The 23,285-nt window shown below is 43.7% G+C and overlaps 1 long non-coding RNA gene across 1 annotated transcript; it reads left to right on the forward strand.

Annotated features, from left to right (window-relative positions):
- Window positions 1-17,644: 17,644 nt before the first annotated feature.
- LOC141106260 (uncharacterized) lies at window positions 17,645-23,042 on the forward strand. The gene is made up of 2 exons (XR_012235705.1): window positions 17,645-17,910; window positions 21,719-23,042. It is a non-coding gene; the product is annotated as an uncharacterized lncRNA (long non-coding RNA).
- Window positions 23,043-23,285: the final 243 nt, after the last annotated feature.

A 23,285-nucleotide genomic window follows, 5' to 3' on the forward strand; every position in this document is an offset into this window, starting at 1 on the left:
TTTGAGCACCCTGGTACTTGTGCTCTTCCATCACCCTTGTAGATCCCGTTTCAAATCCCAGGGGTGCTTAGATGAGAATTGTGCAAGAAGCCACCCTTGTCATCTAGGGCTCCTCATACCAGGTGCATGACACTGGGACACAAGTGATTACATAACTTCTGATTTAACCTGCTGTGCCACCTTCAGACAGCCATTTTATTCTTCTTTATTCACACAATACTAGGAATAGGCAGAACTCAACATTTTTGTTTTGCCCACATCTCTGTAAAAAAATTGTATATATTCCTATACTTCTCATCAACCTAGTCCAGCAGCTAGCTACAATAGTATATATATTATATATATATTATATCCACAAACATCCATAGAGAGCTGCCATATAAATATTTCAAGACAAACAACAGACCCTAAACAAAATGAATGCACATTACATATAGAATCACTGTATGCAAATAAGCAGGGTGAATTATACAGTGCACCTCCTGCACCTGCATCTCCACTCATAAATGCAGTTTTAAAGCATCGCCATATCTTCACCACCATCAAAATATATGCTAAGCTTCTTACTGAATAAACTGACCTCTTGACTCTGATGTCAGACAACAGTTGTAAGGAGCCAAAACAGACTCTTATCACCAGGAGTTTCCTCCTTTTCCAGTAATTAGCCTTGTATTTAACAATTTATCAGTTATTTTATAGCTAAAAGCTGGGGATGAACGTTGGGATTATTTTATGGTTATGTTAGTATTTAGTAATTTTATTTTTTCATTTATTTTAGTATACTTCTGGTTTAATTATGTGATTATATGCTTATTAAAGGGTAATAACATTAAAGTGGAAATATTATTTGTATGGCACACATTTATAGGAAAAGTAGGATATTTTTTGGACATTGTTAGCTATAAAGAGAAAAGACTAGTAATGCCGCGTACAGACGATCGGACATTTCGACAACTAAATCCTGGATTTATTTCCGACGGATGTTGGCTCAAACTTGTCTTGCATACACAAGGTCGCACAAATGTTGTCGGAAACTCCGATCGCCAAGAATGCGGTGATGTACAACACATACGACGAGCCGAGAAAAATAAAGTTAAATACCAGTGCAGCTCTTCTGCTTGATTCCGTGCATGCGTGGAATTTTGTGCGTCAGAATTGTGTACACACAATCGGAATTTACGACAACAGATTTAGTTGTAGGAAAATTTGAGATCTAGCTCTCAAATTTTTGTTGTTAGAAATTCTGACAACAAATGTCCGACGGAGCCTACACGTGGTCGGAATTTCCGACAACAAGCTCACATCGAACATTTGCTGTCGGAAATTCCGCATTAGGGTTTCGACACAGCACTAAAGTTAATAATATGGGAGTAGGGATTTGGATGATATACAGCCAAAAGTGGACTAGTATGCAGGTGGGAAACTTATACCTACCTATAAGACGACACATTGCATGGACACACAAAATGCCACGGATGCAATTTGTGGCATTAGACAGTGTACACATACTACAAAGAGGAGGAATGCTTGAAATGCACTGGATTATTTAAAAGCAACCATCCCTCCAGGCATTAACGAAAAAGAGAGCTTTAGACCCTTCTTGGAGGGCTTCAGCTCAGGCAAAACTGACTAGAGTAATGTGGGTAGTGGAAACCCAGTGGGTAAGGGATGATTCCTTGCTGATGAAACTCTGTTTTCTTAATGATGGTTCCAATACATGCTCTTCTCCAGTGAGATCTCCCCCCCCCTGATATTTTAGATGAGGTAGAGTGAGCTCGGTTGGAGAAATGATGAGGTTAATGCCTCTTTTTTCCCCTTTTTTCTCTATGTTGCCTACTCTGCCTGTGATTTAGTCAACCCTTGATGGGTGTGGCTGCTTTTTTGACAGGATTGAGTAGTACAAATACCTCTCACGTATGAGTGGGGGATAATATATTTCAGAAGTCTAGTTGGATTATGTATTAGTGTAATGTATTATTTTTTTTGTTTGAACCTCTCTGGATTTGTTAGTCCTTTTTCCTGTACAGTACTGGAGTTCCCCACTGGGAGGTGCAGGGTGGTGTCAACCCGGCACACTAAGCCCCACTTATGTGGGGTTAACCCTCTTGTAGGGTGAGCCCATATTTGCGGATGGAGGATTTCCTCTGGTCCTCTCGTGTATTCAGTGGGTGTCTTTGACACTTATAGGAGCCTTATTTGTGCTGGTGGCGACTCCAGTGGTGGCGCCTTTTAGATTCCCTATCTCTCCTGCCTGTGTTAGTGATGTACACTTCTGGGTGTAGTAACCCTGGGATGACATCACTTCCAGGTGTAGGATGTGGGAAATTATGTCACTATGCAACGCAGGCATGTTTGCGCATGCGCAGTGAAAGGAGAACACCTGGGATCGCAGATGGCCAATGAGCTTGGCCTTCATACTCTCTATGGAATTAGGAGATGAGGCACACGTGCACACAGCACCTGGGTATGCTTATCCCCACCCCTTTCTCTCTCTCTATATATATATATATATATATATATATATATATATATATATATGTGGGCTATTGAGCACACACAGTGAGGAGCTCTCCCCACCCCCCTTCTTTCACTGCACAAGGTATGGTTTTGAAGCTTGGCAGCTTTTACTTTAATTTTATCATCTTTTTTATTATACTTTTATTCCCCATCATACAATTTATTAATTAAAATAAAACACAAACAATAGTGCGTTAAAGCTCAAAATTGAATAATAAACTCCAATAAGTAAATGAAAAATAGTGATCACATAAAATGGCAAAAAAATCCACATGCACAAAATTCTTGAATGCTGACGACAATACGTGAATAAAATCATTCCATGCTCTGTGACCATCTCTGCAGGAAATATGTGCTTATAGATAATCACCACCATCTCAGTGTGCAATGCCTGCTCACCTGGCATTGCCTAGACCCCCCTGGGTCTATTGGCACTTTCAGTATTAATCCAAAGAAAAAGATCAGCCAGATCAGAAATGGGCTTCAGTTATTGGCTCCACGATTACCAGGACTTCTCCAGATACAGTTTGATTTGTCCAAGTTCAATTTCTCAAAGTAAATAGAATATCATCATCGTGCAAGAATGATTAAATAACTCACTTTTAATTAGTAAAATCATATGCATTTACATTTACATAGTAGAAAAAATGCTTCAAAATGATCAGTTTGCATTGGGACAGCTCTCCTCCTCACTACACATCCAGGATTATGAGACACTGGAAGGGTCGTCACCGTTTCATCCCGACGCGTTGCATCACAGGTCACATGACTTTCTCAAAGGAAATTAAGCCATGTAACGAATGTTATAGTATAAGCGCTACAATTTTTTTTTATCGGTTACCACGGTGACGTATGAGTCATTGGATCATCTTGCCATCATTCACACATGTAGTAATCTTCAATGTGTGCACTTTATAAATATTGTTATATGAATCAACATATCCATATACCAATAAAAATATTATATATTTATAAAATTACTTTTAAAATTATTTAAAATATTTATAAACCCCTTTTTTTAAAAAATACCTTAATTTTATCTAAAAACGTATTTAGCTCCATCTAGTGGCGAATGCCAGGAAAAATATCGGAAATCAGAAATAAAGCAATTTAAAGCGAAGTCAATATTTAACCCCAGTGGCGAGAAAGTATTGAGCTCAAAAATCCATCTGGATTCACTTTTACTTAGCTCTCTGACTTTATTGCTTCCCCTCCAATGGGGTTCATATTTATCAATTGCCCAAAATTTTAGACCTGTGGGGTTTTTATTATGACACTGGGCAAAATGTCTAGAGACACTATGTTTCAGAAAACCATTCCTAATATTCTGTATGTGTTCTTGTATTCTCTTCCACGTTGGTCATTTAGTTCTTCCTACATACTGCATTAAACAAGGACATTGCAATATGTACACTAACCCTTCTGTTCTGCACAATATGAATTATTTTTATTAGGTATTCTTTATTTGTAGTACTAGAGATAAATTTGTTGCATTTTTGACCATTCAAATTGGTGTTTCTACAAGCATAACATCTTTTACAGGGAAAAAAAAAAAAACCTTTTCCCTGATAGAATATAAATTCCTGTGATTTCTTTGGTGGATCTGGAACATTTTTTGCTATTAGATCTTTAGTGTGGGTGCCCTTCTATATACAAACTTTGTTTTTTCCGGTAAAATAGTCCATAACTGTCTATCCGCACTAAGGAGTGACAAATGTTTTTTTTTTTATTTGTTCTATTTGCCTATGTTGAATATTATAACCCAGAATCATAGGTACTCCTTGATACTGTGTGTCATTTCTTTCTTTGACCTTAGTTACATAGTAAGGTTGAATAAAAAGACACCAGTCCATCCAGTTCAACCTGAGTAAGTGTCCACAATTGTCCCTATCCCTGCACATTGCATCTCATCAAGATGCTCCACCATTATATATATTATTTTATTTAAGGTACCCATATAGCGCCGTCAATTTATGCAGAGCTCAACACACACATTGCACACTCACATCGGTCCCCCCCCCCCCCCCCAAGGAGCCCACAATCCAAGGTCCCCAACTCACATTCATATACTAGGGCCAATTTTGGAGAGAAGCCAATTAACCTATCAGCACTCTTTGAAGTGTGGGAGTAAACCTGAGTACCCGGAGGAAACCCACGCAGGCATGGGGAGAACATGCAAACTCCAGGCAGGTAGTGTCATGGTTGGGATTTGAATAGTAATCAGCGAAGGAGTTTGCAATCTCTTTGGGATTTACGATTTTGCTTTTGTCTCATAGTTGAATTAAATCATTAATTTTGGTTTGGGCTTTTCAGTCTTTGAGCTAGGAGTTCTAATAGAAAAAGGTTACCATCCAGCTAGATCATGTATGTTGCCAACATCCCTAGATTGATAGGTGAAAAAAATACCCCCAAATTAGGTTGTGGGACTTTAACGGCAACAGCGTAATGTAAAAACAATTTTATTCCATAGAAAAATGTATATATGTATACAAAACATTAGCATAGTTAATAAACATAACACAGTGAACACAATAAAAAGCTGAAACACAGCTGTACTAATGTGCATTGGATAAAGATGCTTGTAATGTCTTCCACGAAGGCCTACGTGTTTCGGGACTGAAACTGACCATCCCTTCGTCAAGGGCGACTCATGGGACAAGCTCTTACTGAGTGCTAGAAAGTATACAGTGGTGAATCTAGGCCGAGTAGAAAAAAAGGGCTATATGAAGGGAGTGTGGGGTACCAATTGAATGGTCATTGATTAGCTCGCATGAACATATTGATCTTCACACCAGCAGAGTCGGTATAAGGCTCTTTAGTTAGTGGGCGTCAGATCTTGCAGCATCTATGTCCAAACGGGTCGCCTCCATTCAGGGCAATGACATTTGTGATCGAGTAAGGTTTATTGTTGAGTTCACAAATTAGTATTATATATCTGCCCTCTGAGTCAACGTGGGTTTCCAGTAGATTAAAGGCAACCACATTTTTATTAGTTTGTTTAATTGGAGCAGATGCCAGGAGTATGCGGGAAAATTTTATGCTGGAGGGTTGGAGTGGATACTTGGAAGTGGGATTCCTGAAAACATAGAACGTCAGTTCCTAGTTTAGAGGCTTCCTTCCATAGTGTTGAGCGTTTAACGGGGTGGTTGAGCCCGTTAACATTAAATGAAACAAACTTAATAACCATGTATGTGAAGTAGGAGATAGATTAAACAGTACCTCATGTGACTCGATTCTGGTTTGAGGAGTTTCAGGTCCATGCTGGGAGAGACAAGAGGAATGAGATCCAAGAATGAGATCTAAGAATGAGATCACAGTAGATGATCCATTGCGAGTAACAGTCAAATTTAGCAGGGTATCCCCAGCGGTATATTATGCTGTGTTTGCATAGAGCCTTGGTGATAGGCAATAAGCTTTTGCATTTTTGCATGGTGTATTGGGATAGGTCTGCAAAAATTTGAATGGCAGCAGATTTGTTAGGAGGTTGGGAGTTCTTGCGGAATGCCATCATATATGATCTTTAATGTAGTAGAAGATGGGACGCCATCTTGTGTCCTCTCCTGCTCCACAGGTGGGAAGAAATGAGGGAGTTTTTTAGGCTGGTGGGTCTCCTTCCTCTTGCCGGTCATAGCTAGGGAGGTTGGGGTCCCCTTGGAGGCAGTCTGATGAGTGCCAGAGTGGTTGAGCTTACCTCTGGTGTTGCTTTTCCCTGGCACTGAAGCGGAGCTCCTGAATTAGGCAGTCATCTCGTAGCGCGGTAGCCATGCCCCCCATTTTTTTAGGGGCATTCTGGAGCATTTCAAATGTACCAAAGAAGCTCGAGAACTTTTTTTATTAACCGCTCTTTTTGGTGTGTTTGCAGCACGTTTGTCACATGGCAAATGCATGGCTGCTACCTGCTAAATTTGACTGTTACTCGCAATGGATCATCTACTGTGATCTCATTCTTAGAGGATGGCCTGAAACTACTACGCTCCTGGAACATCCTGCCTGATCAAGAACCGCTGCACCAATCTGTGCTTGGGGTGCCATTAACATTCAATGGTAATGTAAGCAGCATGCTTCTGAAATGCATAGCAAAGCATGTGCTTTCTGTGCAGTTTGCCATGTGTTCAGAAACGCGCAGATTTAAATGAAGCCTTTGTTCTTGTGTAAATACATCAATTAGACCTTCAGGCCCCATTTATACTTAGCGTAGTGGAAGTGCATGTTTTTTGGCTCACTTTTCCTGAGACATGCATAGGGCAGCCCCTTTTGATTTCAATGGGCTACCCTAAAGGTGGCAAAGTAGCTTATGGGATATTGTGGTGTTTTGTGCAGATTTTTTTACTGCACGCTTTGCTGTGTTGGATGCACGTGTTTGTTTTTAATTCAATATTTTTTATTATTTGCAGGCATTAAAAATGTATACAAACAGGTATACAAAGGTGTGAAAAGAGGTACAAAGTTAACAAACAGGTTAACGTGCTGTTTTGATATGTTACAAAAAAAAAAAAAGTAGTAATATATAGGAGGTCCAAATGCATATTTTGGGCTGAATGACAAGTATAATAATTAGTGACATGCTGTAGAAATTGGCGATACATTGTATTAAAATTGAGGGCATCCTCTCTTTAACTAGGTGAGATTATCAGTTAGGCGATTTATTGCCGCTGTCTATCCATATCTCCCATACCTTCTTGCACCTGTGAGAGCGTTAATTGCTAGGAGGCGTTCATAGGTATGGGATGCACGTTTTTTTTTCACACAGACAAATCTGTTTGCTTCTGCGTTGGGGATGCTGTTAATTAATGGCACCAAAAGCCTGAATAGTTAATTTTAGGTGTATAAAAGGTAGTCACACACTACACAATCTAATTGTACGATTTCTGTACAATCTCCTGCTGTGCTGCAATGTGGGCAGTGTTTCACTGCCCCTGGGTGTAGACACTCCAAGGTTTAGATCTGGTATGGTCTCCAGATGTCAGGAAAATATTCAGACAGAGGTGCTCTTGCTCTAACTTCCTCAGAGCCAAGAAAAAGAGCAGGCAGTGTAATAAAAATCCTCTCAACACTCCTCCTACTGCACAGTGTATATTGGGATCTGTAGTGTAACCATTATAACATCTAAAACTACAACTCCCAGCATTCTTAGAGCTCTGCATATAAGTCTATAGGCTTGCTTGTCTTAAGCTCTTCCCCTGCTGGCCAGAAGAGAAAGGTGCAACATACCATGAATATCTTAGAAGAGGGGGAGAAAGATAAAAGGCCATGTCTCCTTCCCCGTATTACTGTAGCCCAGCAATTGGCTATACAAGTTTTGTAAAATACACAGCTCATCTTTACATAATACCCACTTTTTTTTGTTCTTATCATTCTGCTCATTGAAGTTCCTGGGTTAACTGGTTCTTAACTGAAGAAAATCAGAAATCAGATACCATTGCCTGTCAGTGGCCTCATGCAGCAGAGTTTAGAATCGCTGAGTTGGAAATACAGAGACAGACACTGAACTACATTTTCTTTGTTATGTAAGATCTCGTCCAATTATTCCTCATGTCTTAAATCTATTTGATCAGCAGGTCAGAGCAGAAATAATATGCTTTAAATGGTTACTGGCTAGAACAGCAATAGAAACACAGAAGGTTACAATACAAGACAGAGATGTTAATCCAGTTCTTGATGGCTGCTTATCAGGTACAATAATTTCTCTAGTAACTTATCTGTGATGACAGAGTGTCTACTCAATTTAAAAGTCATCTAATCTAAATTACTTCCTCAAGTCCCATTACATTTTATACTTTCTGTGGATTTGCGTTATCATTTTTATGCTGCACAGATATAGCCCGGGATGACCTGCTATAGAATGTTGATTTGTGTTTGTACAGCTATGGATTTCTCTTGTACTTTTTCATTTTTAAAATTCTATTATGCTTTCTGCTCTCTCACAGTTCCTATGAGAATTTCCCAAAGTGAAGTGTTGTCTTTACCAATGTTCTTCTTTGCTTATTCAAAATAAGTTTTGCACATGAAATAGCCGAGGTGATGTCTTGGGTATTTCTCAATATCACGGGCATTAGCTGAGAAGCATGGCCACTGGAGAGTATTGGGTTAGCTACATTTTATATTCATGGAAAAAATGGGATAATCTAGCATTATTGTGAACCTGATCATTCTCAGGTTTCATTGTTCTATGAGAACACGGCTACAGTTATAAACGTCCAATCTAACAAACTAAAAAATTGTATTTATATTTTTGTGCATTTTGCTCGGATTTCCAGGAAACACTCTGAGCCCGGGCCGTGTGTCTTGTCTGTCTTCAGCTCTAAATATGAAAAATATGGAAAAGATGAATGAAAAAACACCAGACACCAAAAGCATTCCTACCAAAGTACCAGTTAGTCACACGTACAGCTATATATAACTAGCAAAGTTAAAGACAACAACCCAACAAGTTAAACCTTGATTGGACACAGCGGGAGCCAATCAGCGGGTCCAGCAGACACGATGTCCGCCGGGACCCGCTGATTGTTGACAAGAGAGGCAGAGCGGCGGTCTGCCTATGTAAACAAGGCAGACCGTCATTCTGTCAGAGAGGAAAATGGAAATCTTGTGTTTCTGCTGGATCTCCGTTTTCCTCCAGTTAAGCCATCACCCACATAGTTAGAAGTCACTCCCTAGGAGCACACTTAGCCCTTTGATCACCCCTGATGTTAACTCCTTCCCTGCCAGTGTCATTAGTACGAGTGCATTTTTTTTCAGAACTGATCACTGTATTAGTGTCACTGGTCCTCAAAAAAATGTCGCAATCCCGCTAAACATCGCTGATCACCGCCATTACTACAAAAAAATATATAAATGCCATAAAAATATCCCATAGCTTGTAGATGCAATAATTTTTGTGCAAACCAATCAACATACGCTTATTGGGATTTTTTTTTACCAAAAAACAACATGTAGCAGAATACATATTGGTCTAAATTGATGAAGAAATTCGTTTTTTTAAAAAACCTTTTTGGATGCGTTTTATAGTAGAAAGTAAAAAATATGTTTTTTGGGGGTTTTTTCAAAATTGTCATACTTTTTATGTTTATAGCGCAAAAAATAAAAACCGCAGAGTTGATCAAATACCACCAAAAGAAAGCTTTATTTGTACGAAAAAAAGGACATAAGTTTTGTTTGCATACAGCATTGCATGAATGCGCATTTGTCAGTTAAAACAACACAGTGCCTTATTGCAGAAAATGGCCTGGTTATGAAGGGGTGAAACCTTCTGAGGCTAAAGTGGTTAAAGCATGATCAGTAGCATAGTGCTGTTGCAGTGTAATTTGTCCCTTTCTTTGATCTAAAATACCTGGTTGATCTTGCCTGTTCCTGTGGCCCCACGTGTGTGCTGACCACAGTAATCAGGGCTGCTGATCCATGATACCGTGGTCAGTTTATGTGCCTCTATCATTCCGTTGTGTGTACACAGTCTCTCCTCTCTCCACCTCCCTTCCTGCTATTTCTTAGTCTGTGTGTGTGTGAGCCAATCTCTTTCTCGCTCCTTCACTCTCCTCTATTCCGATAATACATAACACAATTACTTGTATCCTCTCTGTTTTAGCAAGATATTCAGTACATTTTGTCAATTTTTTAAGAATTATAAATTTAAATACCTTTTTGCACAGCTCCTCTGTGCAGTTACATGGCCTCACTCTTATGGCTGACATCAGTGGAGAATCGCAGTCCCTTCCGCTGCTGTTTTTAGATCGAGGAAGGAGAGCAGAAGGAGATCAGGTGACTGCACAGAGGAGCTGTGCAAAAATTGTATTTAGGATTATCTTTTAAAAGAAACACACACACACAGCACTTTATATTTTGCTAAAACAGAGAGGATACAAGTCATTGTGTTATGTGACTTTACAACCTCTATAAGCTTTGACAAAAAAACTGGAAGCCAATTGGTTTCTATGCAGAGCTGCACCAGATTTTGCACTCTCCAGTTTTAGCAAATCAACCCCTGTACAGTCATCATTTTAATAGGCTCCTGGCTTTCACTGTTTCCTCTTGGAAAAATGTTCATTCCTATGGAGGGCCCTCCTTTACGCATCACAACAATGGATAACTTTTCAATGAAATTTCATGAAATGAATAGAGACAGTAATGCACATGTGCAGAAGCAGTACAGAGCAAGAAGACCACTGTAGCAATGGTTGTATGGCTCTCGGCAAGCTGCACAGGAAAGGTCTCAAAAGACGATGGACAGAGACGTATACAAACCTAAAGTGTTACTGAACCCACAACAGTAAAATCAGTCTGTATATTCAGTAAAGTATGCTTGGTATACTCCCTGTGGAACCTAAGGGGTTAATACTCTGCATTGTGTAAAAAGGCTGTTTGATCCTGTCTTCTCGGTTCCTCCCCTTTTTCCACTGTCCCCAATTCATCTCCTGATAGATGTACGTGATTTTGCCTGGACGTGCTGACCTGCAGCAGTATATGCACTGAGGCTGGTCAGCAAGTGGTTAATGGACAAATGTACTGGAAGAACAGTTTTCTTTTAAACAAAACCTTTGCTGAGTGACTGTTTAGGCTGCAATTGTACTCCTCCTCTGAAAATGCTATTTGTCTGGCATGCTGACCCAGTGGTTTCAATCATTTCTCAAACACTGATCATAACAGGGACACAGAAAGGAGCTTTATCTTCTTCCTGATTTTGCTTGCTCTGGGTCAGTGACTCAGAATGTATTGAAGCTAGAAGCAGTCAACTAGATTTTTCAGATGGCCAGCAATGGCAGCCCCCATGTTTCTCCAGAACCCAATGTCACCACAATCCAACAAAAGCTGCAAATCCTTTCAGGAACTACATAACCTTAAGTCAATGATATTATAAAAATGCATAAATGTATAAATGTGTTACTCTGTCCCTTTAAATCTAGAATAGTCACAAGCGTAATTTATAGTGTATAACTAATGAACACCAATTACACCTGACTATTTACAAAGTGACAAACAATTGATCCATAAAATAGTCACACAGTATTGTGAATAAACAGATTAGTTAATTGTTTATACCACAATTGATTGAAGTCCACAAAAAAAGCAGTAACAAGTTCCTTCTGTGAAAATGCTCCGGCACTCCACCACCTTTTGTCACATGCACTGCTTACCAGAGATTAAAGGGGTTATAAACCCTCATGGTTTTTCACCTTAATGCATTCTATGTGCTGCATCTGTCCCCCTTTTACTTACCTGAACCCAGTCTTTTCTGCGATGGGGATGAGCACACCAGCTCCAGCCAGTGTCTCGGGTCCTCATTGAATAGATTGATAGCAGCAGGAGCCATTGGCTCCCACTGCTGTCAATCAAATCCAATGAGGTGGGAGCCGGGAGCAGGGGCTAGGTCCTGCTGTCTGCATCAATGGTCGCAGAAGCAGGACATGGGAGCGTGCCTCCCAGGGAAAGTGCTTCTCCGTCGGAAAGAGGAGGAGCCAGGAGCGTCACAGAGGGATCCCAGAAGGGATCGTGGCCACGCTGTGCAAAACCCTTGCACAGAGGAGGGAAGTATGACTAGTTTGTTATTTTTAAAAAAAATAGACTTTACAACCCCTTTAAGACATCAAAGCATAGGAGGTCTAGTAGTGCTTAATATCATCAGGGTAGAACATTGGTAAGTCGGGGAATTTCAGTATTATTAGAGCCAGTAACATCCAGCATATAGGGAAATCCATAGTGTTTAAAACAAGAAAAGTGCTCACATAATACCAATAAGAGAGAGGTATACAGTAGCAGCTCCCCTCGAAGGATCAGGTGTGATGAGTTCACCGCTAAGCTCTATATCCTGAATGTTACTGGCTCTAATAGTATTTGAGTTCCTGAGCAGGAGAGATCTGCCCTGGGTTACCAGTGTTAGGTCATGTTCACACTAATCTGACTTTGGATCCGACTTTGCCCTGCGATTTTGGATCTGACATCCGTGTGATTTTAATGAACAGGATCCGATTTTGATTCAGCTTTGTGATAAGTGTCACTTGTACTTTGTCCAATGAAAACAATTCCTTAGGTTCTGGAATGGATGAAACCTCACATCAAGTTTATAATAAAAAAAAAATATATGACGTGGGGCCCCCTCCTAAAATCCACACCAAACCCAACCCCAGGCTGATGGGGACAAGGGCCTCTTCCCCACAACCCTGGGCTGCGGTTGTGGGGGTCTGTGAGTGGGGGGCTTATTGGAATCTGGAAGCCCCCTGTAACAAGTAACATAGTACCCCTACCCATTCACCAAATAAAAAAAAAAAAAAAAACAGTGTAGTGTAATTAAAACATGAGATGAAAAATAACTAAGACCCCCTGTGGTAGCTCCAACGTCACTCACGATGTCTTCCACTGCTGACCTGCTGAAAAAAACAAAGACGCTCCTCCTCTGACGTTGGCTCCCGCGATTCTGTTAGCTCAGGTGTTTGACCGTTCTTATATAGCTATGGGGCGTGGCCATACAGGGACGTAACTCAGAGACCCCACCCCCTTGTGACGTCAAGGACCTAGTCGTGATGTCACAAGGGGCAGGGTCACTGGGTTAGGTCACCGCATGGCTATGCCCCATAGCTATATAAGAACTGTTAGACATGGGAGCTGCCAGAACAGCTGGAGCATTCATCAGGGGATGAGAAGACCTCGTGTTTGGCGTTGGATCTACATCGAGGGACATTATTCATTTTTAATAAAGGACTTGTCAAAAGCTGCTGTTACACTACACACTTTTTTTTTGGATGAATGGGTAGGGCTTCCAGATTTTGATAAGCCCCTGCCCCCAGTCCCCCACAGCCCAGGGTTGTGTTGAAGAGACCCTTGTTCTCGTCAACATGGGGACAAGACACTTTGGGGTGGGGGCAAGGATTTTGGGGGGATCCCACACTTTTTTTTTTCATTTTCACATTTTTTTTGTTTTTTTTTTTAATATACATTTTGCATTGCTAACATTGCCGCTGAGCACAAGTCACATGCCACAAGTCGGATCAGTTAAGGTGCTGATCTGACTTGGATACAACTTCCATTCAATTCTATGGGCTGAAACGCATCCAAGTTGGACCAAAGTTTTGCAGGAACCTTTTGAAAAATTAGACCGAGACAAGTCAGAACAGTTAAGACGGCTCTTTCACAGCGAACCTTTGATTTTGACATATCATGTGACTTGTGTTCTTGAAGTTGGCGCGCTTTCTGCACTAATGTGTACCGGCCCTAATACCCTGATGGTATTAGGCACTACTAAACCTCTTATGCTTTGAGGTCTTAATCTCTGGCAAGCAGTATGCAAATATCAATGAGTGCTGCTGTTTAAGGAGTATGTATTGCGCACAGTTTTTTCACATTTGAGTATAAAAAAATATGCATAACTAGCGATAAAAAAAAAAGTGCAAAGCCAGGAAAAGAAAAGAAACAATTATTTCTGAGACAATTCTATATCTCAGATAGTCATTTAGAATATTTATGTAGTTATGAGAGGGGTGATTTTGCTGAAATTAACGTAACTTTGCCTCCAAATTACTGATTTCTCCTTTGCTAAAGCACTTATAAAATGATCTTCACATTTCACCATGTCGACTGCTTATGCAAAATGTCCTATACAGCTAGCGCTGAGATAATAATCACACAGATTTGTTGATAAGCCAAGCAATGCCACTACATTTTTTCTAGGTATAATCATTGTGCTCTTAAAAAGAAATACTTTTCTTATAAAAGTAAAAAATATATATATATATATTCCACATTTTTTTTTACAAAAGGTTAAGGTTCAGACTTAGGCTCCTTAATATCGAACTTTATATTTCCAGCTAACAATGGGCAAGTTTAGAAGCAGAAAAAAAATCATCATTGCTTAAAAGAGTTTCCCTGACCCTTAAGGGCAATTTAAAGCCCATTGAACACTTAAAAACCTCCTACATATTGCATTTCTCAATGACTCAAATGTATTAAACTGAAATGGCAGATTTTGTTGAAATGTCAGTAAAGTGAAAACCCTCAATTTCACTCATCACTTTTGCTTTGTTTCATTTTTTTTCTATTTGAGTTTCATGAAAAATACTTAGCTGTGTTTCTTACTGCATTGTAGAGTAAACGTGAACTCCAGGCAAGTGGCTAAATACCCAGTTAAAATACATACCTAGAAAGTGTTTTACTTGCCAAAGGATTTGTAATTCTGTATGTAATTTCCCTCCGTTTGGTCCACGCCAGGTGTAGCATCACATATGGTGACCCATCACATTTCGCTACCCGCTGGAGTGTGCATGCGCGACGCCGTCATATGCGTTCCAACACTTTCACGACAATACGGAGCAGTGAAACCGTGAGATAATGTCACGGAAGTGGCGTTACAGACAAGCTCTTCTTCTGTATAATTATTGATTGTAAGACACCACTTTGCAACAGGTCCACTTTGCAACAGGGCTCGCTTCGCTCGCCACGCTTCGGGCACAGCCTCGCTTCGCTCGGCATAATTATATTCAGACTCTATGTCCACTTGGATGGTGGGGCTTGAACCTGGACTTAGGGGTGGAGCCACATAATAACTGTGCAAGCACAGTTCAACGTCAGTTCCGTCACACAATCTGATGGTTTCAGTGTGGTGTTTTGTCGGAAAAATGTTGGAACGCATATGGTGGCGTCGCGCATGCGCACTCCAGCAGGTAGCGATATGTGATGGGTTGCTATATGTGAAGCTACACCGGCAGCCAGGCAGCCAGGATCTCCTTCACTTCCTGCTTTGAAATCAGCATCCCGTACAGGCATGAACACCGCCGAATGGACGGAATTCAAAACTGGATTGCTGGCACCCCTCGAGGAGGACTTTCCATATGCCAGATATGCCTTTGATGTCTTCCCTTGTGTAAGTGCATTACTTTTGTGCTAATATATAACTTTGTAATACTACATTTAGGTACGCCTCCCTCCCTTCCTCTTTTTCATTTCTCACGGAGTACTTAGATATGCTCTGGGAATGGCTTGCACCTGAACTGTTGAATATATAAGGACCAACACCTACCACAATAAGGACAATATTAACTACATATATAAAGCTGAATTACTATACAGGCTTTCTCATTGTTATGACCTGGGTAACCCTCTCTCTCTAAAGTAATTCTGTGCAATTAGTTTTGTAATGCAAATATCCTGAGAATTGATTGATCAAGAGCATGTATTAGATACCTGGTGTTGAGCCTGACTTGGTAGAAGACCTCTCTTACGACTCTGGTTCAGGCCCCACTGGAATGGAGACAGTGGTCCCGTCAGCACAGCAGGGTAGGAGTGTCTGAGCAGGTTGCAGCAGCAGACGTGATGCTGGATGAGAACTCCCGGAGGGTTGACTTGCAGAAGATGACTGGAAGGCAGCAGACCAGCGACCAGAGGACCGGTGGTAGCCGGGCAGTGGCTACAGGACCTGGACAGAACACAACACACTAGAAGCAAGGCAGAAGAATGGTCAGGCAGGCTGGATCAGAACGGATAGGCAAGCAGGCAGGTGCAGCAGGCTGAAGCAAGGTCAGAAGGCAGGCAAGGTTCGGCAACAGAGGTCAGGCAGAAGTCCAAAAGCAGGGTCAAACAAGACGGAGGTGGGACTGGAGAGATCAGAGTGGTCAGACAGGAGTCGGGTTTGGTAGACACAGGAACAACAGCAGGAATCAGGAACTTGGGTACAGAGCTGCAGACGAACAGCACCGCACAAGTTCAGGTGAGCTCCTCTATAGGGCCACTGGCGCCAAACAGTGTTAGCTCGTGCCCGTACCCGTCGCGCACACCTGCTGCGCATGGCGGGGCTCACACACATGCTGATGCTCAGAATGACCAGCGGCGTGCATGCGCCGGCGCGCGTGTGCATGCTCGCACGCCTGTTCGTACCTCCTGTGCTGGTGGATCCCTGACAGCATGCATCAGCCTCTTGACTGGACAGGTAAATCTGAATTCCATGAATTCATCTGCTTTGTAAAAAGTGAAGGCACACTATGAGTTAAGTCCAGGAAATGTATTGGAACCAAGCCAGTACATGTTGTGTATGCGATCTGAGAGACTCGTCAGCAAGAAACGACTTTTCCCATTCCCCCAGGTACAGATTGGCGTACGATGGGGCACACGAGGTCCCCATCGCAACGCCCTGTACCTGGAGGAAATGGGAGCCGTCGAAGGAAAAAACGTTGTGGTGGAGAATGAACTCCAATGCCATGATAATGAACTCACATAGTTTTTTTGTCATCTCTATGTGTCTGCGTAATGACGCGTATAATAATGGCCAAGCCTAACTGGTGAGGAATGGAGCTGTATAAAGCTTCTATGTCGATCGCCACCAACAAGGAGCGCTGTGGGACGTGAAGCCCATCTAGACTTTGTAGGAGATGGATAGTATCCCGTACAAAGGAGGGTACATTTTCAACAAAGGGTTTGAGGTACGAGTCGACATACAAGCTAAGGTGTTCACCTATCTATCTAGGGATGTTGGCAACATACATGATCTAGCTGGATGGTAACCTTTTTCTATTAGTGTTAGTAGGAGGAATATTGCTCCATCGTTGGTGTCAATGGGAGAAATAGTCCCCTGTTAATGTCAGTAGCAGAAATTATGATCCATTGTTGGTGTCAGTGGGAGGAATAAGGTCTTGTATCAGTGGGAGGAAAAGTGCCCCAAGGGTCGAATAAAGGCGAGCAAAGGGCCGCATTCGGCCCCCAGGCCGCAGTTTGGAGACCACTGGTCTAGACTGACAGCGCTGTCTCCGTAGATGCAGTAAAGTGAGTGAGGGTTGTCACCCTAAGTCAAGAAGTGTGTTACTAGCAGAATATCTAAGAAGCCTGAAAATAGATAACAATTGAATCTAACAAATCTAAGCTGGCACATATATTTTTGTTTTTCAGTTTAGATACACATTTTTTTTTAACAGTAACACATTAATCAGTACTCTGTTCTTTCCTCTTTCAGAACGTTTCCTATCTGGAGAATAGCAAGTCCCGAGTGGCTTCCAGTGTCCCACTCCCTCTATGAATTCCACTCCACAGGGAATGACAGAAGGCTGGTCTGAAGAACTATTCAGATATTTACACCAGCAGCATTTTAGAACACACATACAGGGAGGCCCGGAGTGAAAATGAGGAAGGAATGATAAAGGAGGGCCGGGCATGACAGTGTGGAGAAGGAGACACAAGAGGGGTTAATTAGAAATAGGGAATGGGAGTGTCTAGGAAGGGTGGTGGAAGATAGGAACTTGTAAAAGGGGGAGTGGCATTACTTAAGGGGAGAGGTGGAGCCAGGAAGGGGCAGTGGAGAGAAAGAAGACACAGGAGGAGGCAGTTTTATTCACTGCTCCTCCAGCATCAGCATGGAGGACAGGACACCATCCTGGCGAGGCTGAGGGCTGCGACGGCGACGAGAGGAGTGGACTGGCTGAAGAGGCAAGTCGGGGCACTGATATTGGATGAGGAGGGATCGTGGACAGTGGAAGAGACCCATCACGTGCGGAGGTCGCGGCCTCCGGCGTGTTTTTCACCAGGGCCGCCATCGCGGCCTGCTCGGCAGACAGGGAGCCCTCGGGGGGACCGATCAGCGCCCCCAGCGAAGCGGACACAGCGACAGGATAACTCAGGGCCCGGGCGGTCTGCACGCCGCAGGCCTACTCCGGGGGGCGGGGCCACGGGCCGTTATGGCGCCGCTTCACCGCCAGAGTTTCACAGGCCTCAGAGTGAGGGTTTAACACATGGGGGTGGCAGAACAGGCAGGGGGGCTAAGGGGGGGAGTAGTGAGGACACAGTGGCCACCGGAGGGGGATTAGAGTGGTCAGCAAGGCTGTGGGTGGGCGGGGCTTAGCCAACAGACTGGCACATGGACAGAAGGATGGCGGTGGTGGTCACAAGCAGGCCGATCGGTGCAGCCAGGGCGACTCCTAGTGGCGGTTCAGGAAGAAGTATAGCGGCAGGAGAGAGTCGGCCCTTATATGATCAGATCTTCACGGCTTCCGGGGCCTCTTCACCCGGGGGGCTGACAACGCCAACTGTCAGGGAGCAGGACGATCGCTCGGAAGGTGAGGTGTCCGACAGCGAAGAACAACAAGTGCCAGCAGGAGAGACCAATCGGAGGCGGTGGGGGCGTGCTCCCAGACAGCCCGGTGAGTCCAGCAATGATTTATCTGTGATTAAGGCATTACATGACTTATTAGGGGTCGTAACAGCGGGTACAGTGGGGTTAAAGGGGGGGGGGGGCGCCTGATCAGCAATGGGCGGCTCCAAGGCCGGCCAGTTCTGGATCAGGGGCGCAATTGAAGGATTTATCGAAAGGATTGCAGAATTTGGTGGGTAGATTTGAACTGGGACAGGAACAGCTGCCGCAGGTGGCCCTTGGAAGGGAACGGTAACCGGGGGGGAAAGAGGTGCTATGGCGACTAGGGTGAGGGTGCAGAGGGTGCCGGACCCCTCGGGGGTGGCAGCAGAAGGAGCGGGTCAAGGAAAAAAGGGGGCTACAGAGGGGGCGGCAACAACGGCCAGAGTGGAGGTGGTGAGTATTGCGGATGCGGCGAAGGGCGAGGTATATGGGTGCTTTGAGGGTCCACTGGGAACACACTTAAAGCAGGAGGTTCGGGATAATATTGTCAAGGGTGAATATGTGGAGATATTTTTCCCTATTGCCGCTGGAAAAATGTAACCTGTGATAGGGTAAAACCGGATAATTCCAAGAAGGGGGGATGAAGAAAAAAGAGGTACAGGCTGATTCCGCGGACATTTACAAATTGTAAATTTGGGGGGTCCTGTAAGTTTAAGCACGAGTGCTTCAAAAAAAAAAAAAAAAAAAAAAAAAAAAAGGGAGGCGTCACAGCGAGCCTGCACATGAAAGGGACGACGCCGGAAAGGTGAAAAGGAAGCAGCCTTTTCTAAGTAGGTATCCGGACTAGGTAGCGATGAGGCTATTGGTCACGGGGTTTGGGGAAGGTTTTCGTATACCATGTTCATGGGCAGTGGTTCCACCACTGACAAGAAATTAGAAGGTTAGTGGGGGGGAAAAAATTGGCGAAGGAAGTGGCTTTGGGTCGGATGGGGGGCCGTTGGTGGATAATACCTATACAGGATTTAGTTGTTTCACCTTGGGGGGTGGGGCCTAAGAAGGAACCGAACAAGTTCCGACTTATTCATCATTGGTCATTTCCTAAGGGAGTTTGGTGAATGATTTTATCGATCCGGAAGCATGCACTGGGTCTTACACGTCATTCAACGTGGCAGTATGATGGGTGAGGAAGTATAGCAAAAGAGCCATTGATGGCAAGTCGGACATAGAATCCGCCTTCCGCTTGCTTCCGGGGCATCCGGATAGTTTCCGGCCGTTGGGTTGTTATTGGCAAGAACAGTTTTATGTAGACAAATGCTTACCTATGGGTTGCTTCATTTATGGTGCCATGTTTGAAGCATTTAGCTCATTTCGGGAGTGGGTGGTTAGGGATGTGTCGGGCCTAGATTCGGTCATACATTACTGCCTCCGACGTGTGTGCGATTCTGCTATCCACGTTGCAGCACTTCGCGGGCAGGTTTTTGGAGTGCCTTTAGCAGAGGATAAACAGAAGCCCCGATGACGGAACTCAGTTTGTTGGGGGGATAGTGGTAGATGTGGAAACAGTGGAATGTCGCCTGCCCAGAGGTAAGTTGGAGAACTTATACAAAGTAATTTGAGGGATCCACAGACTGTGGTAAGTCCAGTTGAGGGCTTTGCAGTGGTTACTAGGTAAGTTGACTTTCGCTTGTAGGATAATCCCAATGGGGAGGGTGTTCTGTCGACGGCTGTCGGCAGCAACGGTAGGGGTCAAGGCACCTACATATTTGGTCGGGCTTAATAGGGAACACCGGGAGGACTTGAAGGTATGGTATGAGTTTCTGGAGTCGTACAACGGCAGATCGTTGTGGATGTCGGGCCCGGTGACATGGATTTAACTACAGACGCGGTAGGGGCTAAGGGTTATGGGGCGTTTTTTTCAAGGGCAGTGGAGTGCGGGTCCTTGGCCGCAAGTATGGGTGGAGGCAGGGTTCGCGTAACCTGGTGTTACTGGAACTCTTTCCAGTAGTACCGGCGTTGGAACTTTGGGGGTGAGGCTTGTAGGAATATGAAATCGGGACTGAATTGTGCCAACAGGGGAGTGGTCCAGGTGATCAACCGCATGTCGGCGTCATCACCACCTGTACTAAGGCTATTGCGTAGGTTGGTGTTGAGGTGCTTGGGATTGCACATTTTCTTGTATGCTGGTCACATACCTGGAGTGTATAATACACTGGCTGATGCACGGTCTCGCTTTCAGTGGGACAGATTCAGAGAGTTGACCCCGGGCGCAGAGCAGGAGGGAGTCCCTTACACAGATTGGATGTGGGAGCTGGCATTGGAGTCGCCGCGGGATGGATTCGGCAGTCAGTGAGTGTAGCCACGCGGGCGCATTATACTAAGGTATGGAAGGAGTGGTTGTTAATGGTACAGGAGGCCAGGATTGGTAAGGACAGGGCGGAGGTAAGGTTGTGGGTTTTGTATTTTGTGTCTAGGAACATGAACGTGGGGGATTGGTCTCTGCCATTGAGCGGAAGATGGCAGGCCTGTCATGATTTTACAACTGATGGGGGAGGAGGACGCAACAAAAGAGTTTGGGTGAAACAGGCTTAAAAAAAAAAAAAAAAAAAGGGGGGGTGTTTTCCGGAGGGGTCACATGAAATTGGTTATGAGACGGCCTGTCACGTTTGCCAGTCTGAGGGCCATATGTGGGATGTTGTGTTCAGTATGTATCTCAAGCTATGAGGTCTTACTGTTTTACTGCGGTATCTTCGCTGGCATTTTATGACTAAGGCATAAAGATGGGTCCTATTTATCAAAAATTCCAATTTATGTCGGTGTTCAGCAAATGCCTTTTCAGGGCAGGCTTGGAGGGGGAACAATACGCTTCACACTCCTTCCGCATAGGGGCGGCTACTGAAGCTGCCAGGTGTGGGTAGGATGAGGCGGCGGTGTGGAGGAACGGGAGGTGGGAATCAAGGAGATTCCGCATTTAAAAAAAAAAAAATAAATAAATAATAAATAAATAAATAAATAAATAAATAAATAAATAAATAAATAAAATACAATTTTAAAGAAAGAGAACAGGGGGAGGTAAACCGGATTTACGGGGTGTTTTAAATGAGGTTGTCAGTATGTGGGGATATGCTGGAGTATTGCTACCTTGGATGTTTTGTCGTCTCATTTCAGATGGAGGTTCCACACGCCTCATTTTCAGATGGAGGTTCCACACGCCTCATTTGGATCCTCGGTCATTTCTATGTGTGCTGGGATTGGGCATTTCGCGGAAAGAAGCTTATTTGCGGTGGTTGGGTACGCCTGGTATGAGGTGGGAGAGAGTAGTTCGGGAAGTGGTATGATATGAAAGTTGGACAGACCTCCCGATGTTTTGGTAATCCATGCAGGGGTTAGTGGTTTGGGGGGTACGTCCGGTCAGGGAGCTGATCACAGACATCAAGGCTGATTTTCTGCAGTTAAAGGCTGATTTTCCGGGTACTCTGCGGCTATGGTCGGACATATTTGCCCGGACAGTTTGGAGACGGGCTAGATTAGTGACTAGCATTCAGAAAACACGCATATGCATAAACAAAATGGTGGGGAGGTTGTGGTTAATAATGGAGGTTTAGTCATTGGGCATCTAGAATTAGAGACCAATGTTGGGCTCTATTGGATAAAGGATGGAGTTCATCTTTCAGATGGGGGATTGACCTCTAGTCTGGGCTTGCAGGAAGGGATTCAAAGGGCCCTGTGGGTGTGGAGGTGCCTTCAAGAGTAAGTTGGTCACTCTTTCAGGCTGTGGCGGAGTTGCTTGTTGGTCTCTGACGGTGGCAGTAAGAAGTTGGTAATCCAAAAGGGGTGGGGGGCTCATCGGCAAGATCAGCCCCTCCGGTGTATTCCATCATGGTGGATGGAATAAGGAGATGGTGGCACTGCGGGAAAGGGGGTGTCTCCGAGCGGCTACAGCGGGAGGCCTAACGGTTTTCAAAATGGTACCCGCAGTGCGTGGTGGTATATATATTTTTGGTATACATATTTGGTAAACAAGGTGAGTCGCCGTCAGAGACCAACGGACTGGGGTAAAATGTTATGGTATGGGTTTTATGTTGATTTGATAGTGGAGTTATCTGGTTGGTTTGTCTAATAAAAGCTGTTATGGCCATTTATACTCCAAAACAAGGTGTGGACTCAATTATTATAAATGGATATTAAAGTGGGTTGGAGTTTAGGTGCATAACAGTTAATTCATGGGGGTCATTTTGACTACACTGGTCAAGGGAGGCCCGGAGTGAAAATGAGGAAGGAATGATAAAGGAGGGCCGGGCATGACAGTGTGGAGAAGGAGACACAAGAGGGGTTAATTAGAAATAGGGAATGGGAGTGTCTAGGAAGGGTGGTGGAAGATAGGAACTTGTAAAAGGGGGAGTGGCATTACTTAAGGGGAGAGGTGGAGCCAGGAAGGGGCAGTGGAGAGAAAGAAGACACAGGAGGAGGCAGTTTTCCCACCCTCCCTCCCTATATATAGATATATATAAAATCAGAAGTGTATACAATTTATGTTGGGTGTTTGTTGTGATTTTTCTTTTTGTATTCCAGGTGGAAGACGGTCGTCATAACAGCAAATAAGGGGTGTTTACAGAGGGTGGCGGAGTTGCTTGTTGGTCTCTGACGGTGGCAGTAAGAAGTTGGTAATCCAAAAGGGGTGGGGGGCTCATCGGCAAGATCAGCCCCTCCGGTGTATTCCATCATGGTGGATGGA

This window comes from Aquarana catesbeiana, linkage group LG08 (assembly GCF_042186555.1).
Source record: "Aquarana catesbeiana isolate 2022-GZ linkage group LG08, ASM4218655v1, whole genome shotgun sequence".
Lineage (NCBI taxonomy): Eukaryota > Metazoa > Chordata > Amphibia > Anura > Ranidae > Aquarana > Aquarana catesbeiana.